This window comes from Lepisma saccharinum, chromosome 2 (assembly GCF_977018435.1).
Source record: "Lepisma saccharinum chromosome 2, izLepSacc3.1, whole genome shotgun sequence".
NCBI lineage: Eukaryota > Metazoa > Arthropoda > Insecta > Zygentoma > Lepismatidae > Lepisma > Lepisma saccharinum.
The window spans coordinates 144,018,791-144,031,750 of NC_139230.1; the positions used below are offsets into that span (position 1 = coordinate 144,018,791).

Here is a 12,960-nt window from a genome sequence, read left to right on the forward strand (position 1 = left end):
AAACATGCTGGAAGAAAATGAACCACATTTTTTATTTTCAAAATAATTTGAACTCCTTATATATTTATGCTGAATACGCGACAAAACGTACCAGCGACAAAACGTACCTACTACCTGGGCGGCTACCTGCGAAGGGTCTTCTAATGAGTTTTAAAATATTTGCGATGCGACAAAAAGTACCACTTGATGGGACGGTTTGTTATTACAGTTCCACACTGTTATTCGAACTTCCACGTTTTGCAACCAACTATTCACAAAGTAATCAAAAAAAGAGTTAGCTTCGCTGATTCTGGGCCTTGAGAGTGTATTTCCAGCCATCCATCATAAACTTCCTCCGTTTTTAAGAAGGACAGAGCGACACAAATGCGTATATGCAAACGGATATCCTCATTCTCTCGATACTCGACCGAAAGTCCTATATCTTCAACTTTACGCCAAAGGCATTTCTTAAAATGGAAGAAGCACCCACTGATTTCTGTCGAAGGAAATACTTGGCGAATCGCAGATATGGCTGCCAATTTGGGAGCATGAACCTATAACCTAACCTTACCTAACTCAAGGTCAAGTTAGCTCCACCCCCCTACACACTTTTTGTCCTCGCACTATGGTCTCTTAATGCTAAGCCTTGTCTACCAGTGGATTTGACCCAAAATCATCTGCCCGAATTCCATTTTCAATACGCTTTTCTCTAATTGCAGTCAGTAGAAAGTAAACTATCCTTGCCCCTTCCCCCTTCACAGTTAAGACACCTAATCGCCACTGTGTGCATACATTTTTAAGCAACAAAAACAACATGTAAGTAACAAACGCCACATGAACAAACACTGCAGAAAACAATGTATTACGTCTTCCGTCATCCACGTCGTCATATCAGCACAAATGTCCCGCGCGCGGCACTCAGTGCCGCCTCATCGAAACCAACGTTATTTACGTGAATTATTGATGCAAATCGATGTTGAATTACACTAGTACTTACTGGAAATCAGGGGAAATATACATGAACGCATACATGTCCATTTTGGACATTTTTTTATTAGCTATTAGAAGAAAAGTAAAAAAAATGACAGTCTCTCATACAATTACAAGCTTAGACTCTTGAAACAAACGCACCGAAATATTATTCTAAAAGTAATTAAAACATTTCCACATAATGAAGGCACTAAAAAGTGAACTCCATTCACAAAAATATCAAAGTATTTTCCAATAATTTTCAAAGTATTCTCCAATAATTTTCAACGTATTTTTCAAAAAAATTCAACGTATTTTTTCAAAACGAATTGAAATCATGCAACTTATATGGGTTTAGAAAGGAACTATTCGTTCCAAAATTTTCTGTCAAAATCTCTCTGACTCGCAAAAAAAACAATCGAATGTAAAAAACACACCTCGAAGAAACTTACAAAATATTTTAAAAATGTTCAAATCTCAATTTGTTTCTCGTACTCTTGCGAGGTATACGTAAGAAAAGACATACTGACTCAAATATAAGAAACCGAATGTTGTCACTTTTCAATATCGTTATTTTGATAACTGCGACATTTTGTATGGGCACTGCAACGGTTTCTGCATACAAATAATTTGCATTCCGAACAACGTACAGTGGTTTTATTCTTATTTCCGCCAAATTCGTGGCTGGTGTGCTGGGATTTAAGGTAGGAAACGTCCCGCGCGCGGTACAGAGTGCTGCCAAAGGGGGACCGGTCACTTGAGGGGCGTGTAATCAACTGAAAGAATGACAGATAAAAGGCTCTAATGCCTCTATGTTTTAGGGGAAATAATGAAGATACGTTACCTGGTGCTTTCTCGACCATTATTGGACTGGTAAGGAAAATAATTCAAAACTTAAAAAAAGGCGACACTCAGTGCCGCCGCGCGGGTTACGGAGGGTGGGGAGACATGCTGTGATGCTGTATTGAGCCTTCCGAAAGGTTGTAGAGAACAGTCACATGAAAGAAATATAGGCGCACAGACGTCAATTTCAGTGGTGTCGATGTATAAATCGCCTAATCAAATGAACGTTGCAAATTAACTAGAGAAATTGAGGACACCGTTAATGCGTGGGCGAGCCTCTGTGTTGGAGTGGCCAGTTAGGAATAGAGGGAAGTTAGAAATATAGGAAATGATATGCACGACCACTTCGTTCATCGTCGCGATTATCCGAAATTATAGTAACGAGACGTAAAAGAAAGTGAAATAGTAGGGTGAGTTTATTGTGTGAGAAGAAAGTATTTCAATGGAAATGTTATATCATGTTCTGTAGTCAACTAAATATCCGATCTATGTACTACATTGCACAAGTCCGAAATATTAAAGAAATTTTTGGGTAAATGGATTTTGTTGCATTTGATGAGGTCTGCCGTTCCCGACTGTACTGCAATGCCGGGTCGACAGGTGGTGAGGGTGTGGCAAGGAACGAGCGCCTCACCTGTTTCCAAAAATCAGTTTAATGTACTGGACCTGAAATGCAGGCCGTATCAGATATTAAGCTGATAAGAACAGTATACTTTAAACTGAAAAGTATGGATGTATACAATGTTCTACATGAGCTTGCTTTACATATGTGATATGGCTCCATGACTTTACTGTGAGAGATACGATCACATTTGCCACGAAAATAATTCATGCTGTGGTCATTAGATGACAAGCACAGTCTTAATGAAAGGCATATCCTTTGACATTACCATTTGTTCTTGATTCTAAACAGCACTACACGTACATTTGGCATTTCCTCACATAGCGATTGTTGCTAGTAGGAACGTAATATCATCTGGTTTTTCTCCAATTGCATCTATGCCATTTTCATGAGCATTCTGAGCGAATGAAGACATAAAATTAGCATCAAATTCTAAATTCCTTGAATTTTGATTGGGTCTCTCTCTCCTTCAACTTCGGTCAGCTCCGTGAGCAGCCATTGGTCTGGAATATTGTCGAACACTCCGTCGGTGGGAAGTAATATCACATCACCATCTTCAACCCTGTAGTTCGTCGTATTCGCTGACTCGTGTCTGTCGATGAGCACAAGACCACTGTGGCCAGGGGGAGGGAGGGAGATCTGGAAGGGTCTGTTGAAGTAGTGTTACTGCTCTTCTGAGCGATGGACCACCTCTACTCTCCTCACAACCACAAACCCACTATCTCCTATGTTGGCAGTGTACACCATATTGGTATCTCTGTTCAACACTACAACGCATGCAGAACTGCTACCTAAGACCGGCTGCTTGCTCTCGAGTTCCTAGTAGCTTCGAGTGATAAGGCCAGCTGGCTGCGTTGGGGCGAAGCGGCCGCCTGTGACTAGTCTCTCGCAGATCCTCATCAGGAAGTTGGAGAACTCCCCCGGGTCGATGTCTTAGCGCCTCCATCCGCACACGCCATTAGCGACACCCAAAATATCTGCTGTTTTGTACTTCGCGATAAACCACAAATCATCACCAAACTGTCCTTTTCTTAGTTTTGCATTAGCGAGTTCTTTAGGAAACCCAGAAACAGCTGACATTATGAGTGGTTCATGTCTCCTATTGCAGTTCGCACTTACATTCGGATCGGCCCATTCTACAAGGCACGAGATAACAGTCTTCCAGTCCAAATAATGGACTGCATTATACTTTTTTAACATGAAAGTTTCTGCTAGTTCATTGTTCACAAACTCACATAATAGTCACTTCTTGCTAACCACGAGCTACACAACTCTCATGACCAGTGTCCATGATCTTCCCCAACAGGACGCTAGTTCGATCGACGCCGTAGCAGAATTCAACTCGGCAGAAGTGCGGCGTTTCCGATGGTGAAAAGTAGCCCATGTACTTATCCGTCGGTTCGCTTACAGGTACGCTGCCTGAGTTTTGAGATGGTTAAGGGGCGAAGCGTTTTAACGGGAAGGGAAGACAACTTTTCGGATACGTTTTCTCTGTTTTGCTGAAGCGTTTCGTTCTTTTTAACAGCTCAACAGACATGATCTTGCATGCGATGCAAAGTTGGAGAGAAGCGTAAATCCATTTGTTGTCGCAGTAGGATAAAAAGAAAACAACGGTTGACGAGGATTGCCGTACTTACAGCATCCTCTCCCACAATGAGGCTCCATTTTGCACCGTGCAAATTGTCTCGTGCAATTGAGTTCCTCAGTCTGTACTAAACCGTTTGGACCCTGATGACGGAGAAGGAGAATTCCACATTTCTCACCCAATGATGGGATGGATTTCAGAAGATGGCCTTAGAGAGTTTCTCAGTTGTGGCCCCAATTTTGTAGTAGTTTCTGCTTTCAGTGGGGAGAGACTAGTAGCCTGGACTTTTGGTGCAATATTCAAAGATCCTAATACGAAGGTTCCATGTGCTGCTGAACTTCCAGGATTTGGTGAAGCTTCTAATTCCAGCCAATCTACACAGATTATTATTGGGCTCGATTACGGCTTCTTGCCAGCCATGGTGTGCGTGTTTGACACATGAGGTTCTAGAATAACTAAGGCTGTCCAGGATCCTAGCAAAAAATCTATAGCTGTGTTGAACAATTCCTGTGTACTGTCGTACCCAACCGCAAATGAGCTGTGGCACATGTTTGGTATTGTAGTTCTTGGTTTAGCTGGAGGACATGTGTTGCTAATGAACCTATGCAAGTCTGAGGAGAATACAGGACGATCCGATGAACTCAAGTATGCCGAAGTGATTCTAACGCAACCTAAAGATCAATATTTGAATATCCTCCTGTCCATGAAGACCAGCTCTCACCTTTGCCTCCTGCTAAATGGTTCTGCGACCGAATTCAAGACTTTCCGCTTCCAAGCAAGACACAATAACATCTTGGAATTTAACACAGCAGAAGTCCTAGTAACGGCATTGCTTTACGTACCACAATTATGAAGTGTAATTGTGGGATTCAGCATTGGGGGTTTCCAGATATGGAATCTGATGACACTCGAAATAGAGTATGGGAGCATGAAAGGTGACCAACCAGTCACAGGGTTAATGTTTCAAGAGCCTGAAGATGATCCTCAGAACTTTTGTTACTTGTGGGTGACCCGAAGCCTTACGGATGGAATGGAGACCAGTACATATACTGTTATTACCATGTATGCTCTCTGCTACCAAACCAAGGAACTCATACAGGGTTGTGGTTTTCTGTACCAGGAATTTGTGTCGTGCACAGTTAGATTTGAACACCAACTTGGAAGTGAAGAGGGTGCCAGTGGAAGTCGACACATATCGTGCCATCCCATCGAAACTCAGCCACACAAGTGGGATATGTTCAATGGCTTAGGTCAACAAGACCCTGATGATTATCCAGTAAATTCTCAGAGGAGCTTGTGCATGTTTGTGTAGGATAGTGGGAAGCATCAATCCCAGCACAGATCAATGAAGATGACATTGTGTCATTTGAATCAGTGGTACGTTCACGGAGCAAATGCCATACCAAGTGGACAACAGTTCGTCTTGTTACTTTGCGTTCTATGCCTTGGAAGAGATAGTAGGCCAAGCAAAAGACGATTCACTGTTGGACGTTCGGGTTGTTCCATCCAGCCTTTCACAGTACAGCTCAGTAGTGAGCTAGGAGGATCACTTCTACCCCACGGTTCTTTCATTTGAATCTGTGGATGTGCTTACGAAGTTAATATTAAAAGTTGCTCATCCTGGGATCCAGCTTAAAGTTCTAGGTGATCTACATCAGATGGGAGCAGAGGCTTTATTGTATCTAAACACATTGAAGTCTTTTCACGTGGAAATTATTAATTCTTCGAACACACCTCTGATGGAACAACGTGAATTCCTCCTGTCCATTGCCCTGCAGCATCACCTCGTGTCCTTCACTGTAAAGTGTGCAGCCGTGTGGGCCAGTGGGATGCACTCTCCAAACCCTGGTGGACTGAGCTTGGCAACAGGCCACAGCCATCAAGACTCACATTGACAGAATTTGTGTTCCTCTGTTTGACTTCTCTGGCCAAAGTCTTGACAACAATTCATACCAGCTCCTTGCGCACTGTGGGAATCAACTACAACACCTTGCTACATTGTTCCAGTACTTGAAACAACAAGACCTAACTGACATTAGGCAGAGGTGCCATGTTTTAGAGCTGTTGAGTGGATTTGTGCAAGTGGTAATTTGGTTTTACTAAGCTGGTCTCTTGCCGGAGTTTGGGGAAGATGACACTGAGCCGCTGGATGCTTGCAGAATGCTTTATCCTGTTTCTGATCTCGTGAAGTCTTACCAGATGAGGCGGGAAAAGCTGCAGAACCTAAATTCAGTGGTGGGTGTAACAGAAGATCTGTTTATCGATGGACTAGTGAAAGAGTGTGAACCACAGTTAAGCAGTGCGTGAGAGAGAGAGGGAGGATCTGTTCAGTACCCTCCTCCAACATTGCATGCGCTCCTGTCGATGTATCTTCTGGAAGGAATCAACCAGGAGACGAAGCCCAGTATAGTGCATTACTTATCCCTGGATCTTGATGCTCTGGCCAATCATTTAATCCAGTATCGTTAAGCTGACCGAGGGATTTCGGCTCTAGAACCCTTCTTACGATCCAACAGCGAAGATCCCTCGGTAAGCTTCATTATACTCCTGTGAACGTGCAAAAAGTCTCATAATATACGTCAACAACAGGTTACCTGGCCGTGGGAGTAAAAGTTCCGTTGCTTCTGAAGATTTTTCACGTGATTTCGATCCCAAGGGAACATGTACGTAAATGCAGTCCGCAAGGACGCACACAATTGATGTCTTAGATTTGCAGATATGTACCACAGTTTCTCAGGGTGAGGAAAGGATGTGATCTGCAGTGACACTTTTTGAGGCCCAGGTACTTATACCAATGGCTAGAAAACACTGCCGTTTCGGTTGATCTCAGAAAATCCCGCGCGCTGCTTGGGATTTTTACTCACTAGCGCACGATCGGAGAGTCGTCACTTGTTTAACGCCATTGCACGCCCAAAGCTGCTAATACTTTGATATTTCCGGATCGCAGTAAATAAAAAGAAACCCCGCCAATCGGGGAATGTAGCACTGGGCCAAATTTAGTCGCTGTACATATCTCGTTTGGCATTGTACTAAGCTTCCACTAAAAAACCAACTCATGTGGGTGGGTATATGTAATGCCTTCAAATACAACAGTTTGTATTTCAGAAATGCAAAATAGGCCTTCTGAGGAGGGAAAAGTGCGTAAAATTGTTGAACTTCTTACATTCCACGAAACGAAAATGTTTCAATTTGGCTCCCAAAAGGTGTACGTTTCGCAAGCCGCCAATACCTGAGTACCGTTTTAATCGAACGGGAGACAAGCTGTGACGCTGTATTGAGCCTTCCGAAAGGTTGTAGGGAACAGTCACATGAAAGAAAAATAGGCGCACAGACGTCAATTTCAGTGGTGTGGATGTATAAATCGCCTTACTTAATGTGACAAATGAACGTTGTAAATTACCTAGAGAAATTGCGGATACCGTTAATGCGTGGGCGAGCCTCTGTGCTGGAGTGGTCAGTGTTAAGCGTTAGGAAAAGAGGGAAGTTAGAAATATAGGAAATGATATGCACGACCACTTCATTCATCGTCCCGATTATCCGAAATTATAGTAACGAGACGTAAAAGAAAGTGAAATAGTAGGGTGAGTTTATTGTGTGAGAAGAAAGTATTTCAATGGAAATGTTATATCATGTTCTGTAGTCAACTAAATATCCGATCTATGCACAAGTACGAAATATTAAAGAAATTTTTGGGTAAATGGATTTTGTTGCATTTGATGAGGTCTGCCGTTCCCGACTGTACTGCAATGCCTGGCCGACAGGTGGTGAGGGTGTGGCAAGGAACGAGCGCCTCACCTGTTTCCAAAAATCAGTTTAATATACTGGACCTGCAATGAAGATCGTATCAGATATTAAGCTGATAAGAACAGTATACTACAAACTGAAATGTATGGATGTATACAATGTTCTACATGAGCTTGCTTTACATATGTAAAATAACTCAGAGTTGCTGGTACTTAAATATCAACTGTAGGGTACTTTTACATTTATTTTCTGGTGAAGACTTTCTTGCAAGCTGTAGAAGTAACAGTTGATAACGTTACTTCTATAGAAAAAGTAACTCCGATGCAGTTACAGCTAGTTACTTTAAAAGTAGTTAATTACAGTTAGAATTCCTATAAGATGTAACAATTACTCTAAACTGCGTTGAAAGTAACTTGTTCCTTCGAAACATTGCGACACACACAAGTTTTACGTTCATTAGTTTTTCTTTTGTCGCAATTGTCACACAACCAATTCCCACGGCCAGTGTCGAAAATAAACCTTGGCAGATTGAATACATCGTTCGATATCAGCAAAACAATGGAAAATATCATCCATTCAAACATATGGATACGCGAAACAAGCGCAATCGTGACCTGAGTGTAAGAGGTGACCTTCTGGGAAGGAGCTCAAATGTCAACCTTCCCTTCACGTACCTACGCGTACACCCTCGAAACTGCATCTTTGCAGCCTAACGAGGCTCTGACACCTGATCCACTAAGCCACTGTGAGATTGTGTGTTATTCTGTGGCCTTATATTTGCGCGTGTTAGTAGTTGTATTTACAATATAGCTAGGACAGGAAAGGAAGAGCCCTCCTCAAGCAGGTTTGGCTATACTTAAAACTAGCTCAACATGCCCATATGAGCTTTTTGCTCAAGTGTGGAACCCCCTCTAATCCAAGATTTTTGTAAAAATGCCCTCGGGAATTTCTCGGAAAGGAAGAGCCCCCTCAGATTGATTTGCCCATACTTACAAAAATTGCATCAGCCAGATTTTTGTCCATAAACTTGTCAAAAATTGATATTTTTTTGGCCACACCAGAAATTAAGCCAAAAAGGTATATACACACACACACACCCACCCATATACACACATATTTACTTCCAGTTTAAGTTTAATTGGACCCCAGGTTCAATCTAATATTAAAACAATGCAATATGCAGAGACCCTCTAGAATTGCTCCGTGACTCTCTTATTTCTTATATTATATGTTTGCATGTTTCAAGTAATTCTCCTCTGTGTCAGTGTGTGCAATTCCCGAGACGGTAGTATTGATTTTTGCTTTGCATGTTCTCCTCAGCGCCAGTACTTACAGAAATTCCCGAGTATTGCAGCTTTGATGCAATATTGCATCAGCCAGTATTGTGAGAGTGGCTGAGGAGAACAGATGTGTTTTTACAGTGCTCCTCATACTTACAGGCTTGTTTGATTTAATATGAATATTAAATATATATTGTTGCCTGATATTTGTTACATCTAGTTTGTTTGTTGTAATCTATTCTTATTTAGGGTCAGGCTTATATTTGTCCCAGCTTGTTATACAAAAATCAATACATAATACTCAGTGCTGGGTCATTGCCATTCAAGATATGCATGTTCGTGCAGGTATTTGCGGAAGGTCAGTGTGAATGAATATTTTTTTTTTCCACTTGTGGGCTATTGGCTTTACAACCTGTCATAAGATAAGCATAAAGATTTGATTTAAAACCCAGGAAATTTTATATAAATACCAAAGCCAAAAATATTAATACACATACACACATATACATACATATACACATACATATACAAAGCACAGTGCTGAACCCAACTGATATTTTTATCCAGCATAGAGTTTTGAATTGAAGCCCAGGAAATATATATAATAAACAACAACAAAAATGCCGAATCAAAAATATTGCAATCAGTGTAATAAGAATATATTTAGCTCTAATTGGGCCAGACACCAAAAGATTTGTAACCCAGACAAATACAGAACTCCCACAAAAATTTGCCCCAAATGCAATAGAAAATACAGCATGCAATACTTCACATATACACATAAAGATACTTGTTCTGCACAGTCATCAATATTGCCCCCACAACCATCCACATCTGGTCTGAAAAGAAAGCATGAAGCACCTGTTAATGCCAGAGCAGCAAAGCAGCTATGCTTTGCACCTATCCATAGCAGTTTTAATGCCCAACTTAGGGATTACCGGTTTGTATCAGAGCCAAGATGTGGTATTAACAATTTTTTGAACAGTGTAAATCCTGATGTGCAGGCAATTCTAAATGCACAAAATGGCTCTTATAAGCTGTCCCTCAAATTGTTTGCACAATATAAGAAACCAAATGGCACAAAATTTACACAGCCCCACACAACAGAAACTGTACCGGTATATTCAAATGCAAATTCAGACAGAATAATAAGCAGTTTGATAGATCAATTGAATATTAAACACTCTGAATTTGCAGCAAAAGAGTCTGGATGGAGCCTATGCTGCTCTCCACACAAGTTATATGTTAATATTTCTGAATTCAGCCCATTACAAGGATCTACATATCTGCCATTACCTGCCAATATTAAAAACAAAAAAGCCTTGGTTAATATTGAAAATAATGATGAGAAATGCTTTTTGTGGTGTATATTAGCTGCTTTGTTTTCAGTTTCAAGGCATCCTGAAAGAATAAGTTATTACAAACAGCATGAACATCTTTTTGACGATGCAATGGAGGGTTTAGAATATCCAATGTCTGTTCAGAATATTGATAAATTTGAAAAAAGGGCCAGGCATATCAATGGCAAACAATTATCTATTAATGTATTTATTTGTTCCACTGGCCGTGGCAATTGCCCGATAGAACCTCTCAGAATCAGTACAATTGATGATGATTCTGCTGTTCCGATTGATCTGCTCTTAATTGAAGGGGATGGCACATATCATTACACTCTGATACATAATCTTGAAGCTTTAGTGAGAACACAACTAGACAAATCCAATACAATATTCAAGTTGTGCAGAAGATGTTTAAGTGTATTTGATGGTCAAAAAATGGTGAATGGGGTTCGGGAAGTGAATGCAGAAATTGCAAAAAATAAGTTAATTGAGCATCTGAAATACTGTAAAAATCATAAACCTGTTCATATGGTGATGCCTAATCCAAGTGAAAATTGCAAATTCAAAAAGTTTGAAGCCTTGTTGGAACACCCAGCATATATTGTCTGTGATTTTGAATCAAATCTCAAACCTCTTGCATTCTGCAATCCAGATCCTGAAGAATCTTCAATTACACCATACCAGCTACATGAACCTTCCAGCTTTTCTTATGTGGTTGTACAGGATGGTGTTGTTAGTAAAAAAGATTCATACATGGGGCCAGATGCCATCAAAAAATTTGCACATAAAATAGAAATTGAGTGCCATGACATAGCATCTAATATTTTATTAAAATCTAAACCCATGTTGCCTTTAACAGAGAAACAGATTGAGGATTTCAACAATGCAGAAAAATGCCCGGTATGTGATTCTGAATTTTCAGATACAAATATCAAGGTGAAACACCATTCTCATACAGATGGTAAATTCAAAATGGCCCTGTGTAATAGCTGTAATATTAAGATCAAGAGACCAAAATTTGTCCCCATATTTTGCCATGGAGCATCCAATTATGATTTCCACCATCTGATCAGATATGAGGGGTTTGACAAGCAGAATTTAAATATTTTAGCAGAAAATGATGAGAAATATATAGCTATTAGCAAAATAATTAAAGTTAATGGTGTTCCTATTCACATAAGATTTCTTGATTCTTACAGAATTTTATCTGCTAGCCTGGCTACACTGGCCACTCAATTATCTGATGATCAATTCAAAATCACACGTGCATTGTTTCCAAATCAGGACCTGAAATTAATTAGGCGGAAGGGTGTATATCCATATGATTATGTTACAGATTTTTCTAAATTTGATGAGTGTTCCCTGCCACCACAAGAAGAGTTTTACAGCAAAATCAGAGGATCTGGAATCACTGATGATGATTATCATCATGCCCAATTGATGTGGAACAATTTAAAATGCCAGACATTTGGTGATTATCACATGGTTTATTTAAAACTTGATGTGACCCTCTTAGCTGATATATTGCAGGCATTCAGAAAATCTTCCATGCAAAATTACAAACTGGACCCAGTGTATTTTTACAGTGCCCCGGGCCTAGCATGGGCTGCAATGTTTTTCAAGACTAAAATGCCATTGGATCTGATCAAGGATCAGAATATGTATCTGTTTATGGAGAAATGTATAAGAGGAGGGACGGTGCAATGTTCTCAGAGATATGCCAGAGCAAATAACAAATTTATGCCTGATTATGATCCAGAATTACCATCAAATTATATATTGTATGTGGATGCAAACAGCCTCTATGGTCACGCTATGATGGATAAATTGCCATATGCAGGGCTTGAATGGGTTGAAGATTTTAATATTGAGGATCTTAAGGACTTTGATGATAGTAATTATGGCCTATTCTTAGAGGTTGATCTGACAATTCCAGATCATTTACATAACAAATTTTCTGATCTGCCCCCAATTCCCGAGGTTCAGTGCTCACCTGGCTCTAAACAGAAGAAGCTCATGATGACACTGGATCCAAAACAAGGCTATGTCATATATTACAAAAACCTCCAGTTCCTGATGCATCATGGTGTCCAAGTAACCAAACTTGGAAAAGTTTTGAGGTTCAGGCACTCAAAATGGTTGAAATCATATATTGATACAAACACAGAGCTTCGAACATCTGCAAACAGCCAATTTGATAAATCTTTGTTTAAATTGATGGTCAATTCTGTATATGGCAAAACAATTGAAAATGTCAGAAAACATACCGATGTTAAAATAATTACTGACCCCAGCCTGAGCAAAAAATTGGTTGCAAAGCCTAATTTCAATTACAGAAGAATTTATGATGAAAATATGGCACTTTTCAACATGAAAAAAACAAAAATTAAGTTTGATAAACCTATTTATGTAGGGGCTGCGATATTGGAATTGGCCAAATTACATATGTTAATATTGTATTATGATGTGTTGAAACCTTTTTATGGTGATAATATAAAATTGATGTACATGGACACGGATAGTCTTGTTCTTGATATTAAAACAGAAGATGTTTATCAAGATATGGCACAGCCTGAATTGTTTAAATACTTTGATACC

General features: G+C 40.1%; 3 pseudogenes; all 3 read right to left on the reverse strand.

Moving 5' to 3' along the window:
• Positions 1-2,346: 2,346 nt before the first annotated feature.
• LOC145984573 (U2 spliceosomal RNA) lies at positions 2,347-2,525 on the reverse strand (annotated as a pseudogene).
• A 204-nt stretch (positions 2,526-2,729) lies between these two features.
• On the reverse strand, positions 2,730-3,597 carry LOC145984523 (protein phosphatase PTC7 homolog pseudogene; annotated as a pseudogene).
• Positions 3,598-7,714: 4,117 nt separating this feature from the next.
• LOC145984584 (U2 spliceosomal RNA) lies at positions 7,715-7,893 on the reverse strand (annotated as a pseudogene).
• Positions 7,894-12,960: the final 5,067 nt, after the last annotated feature.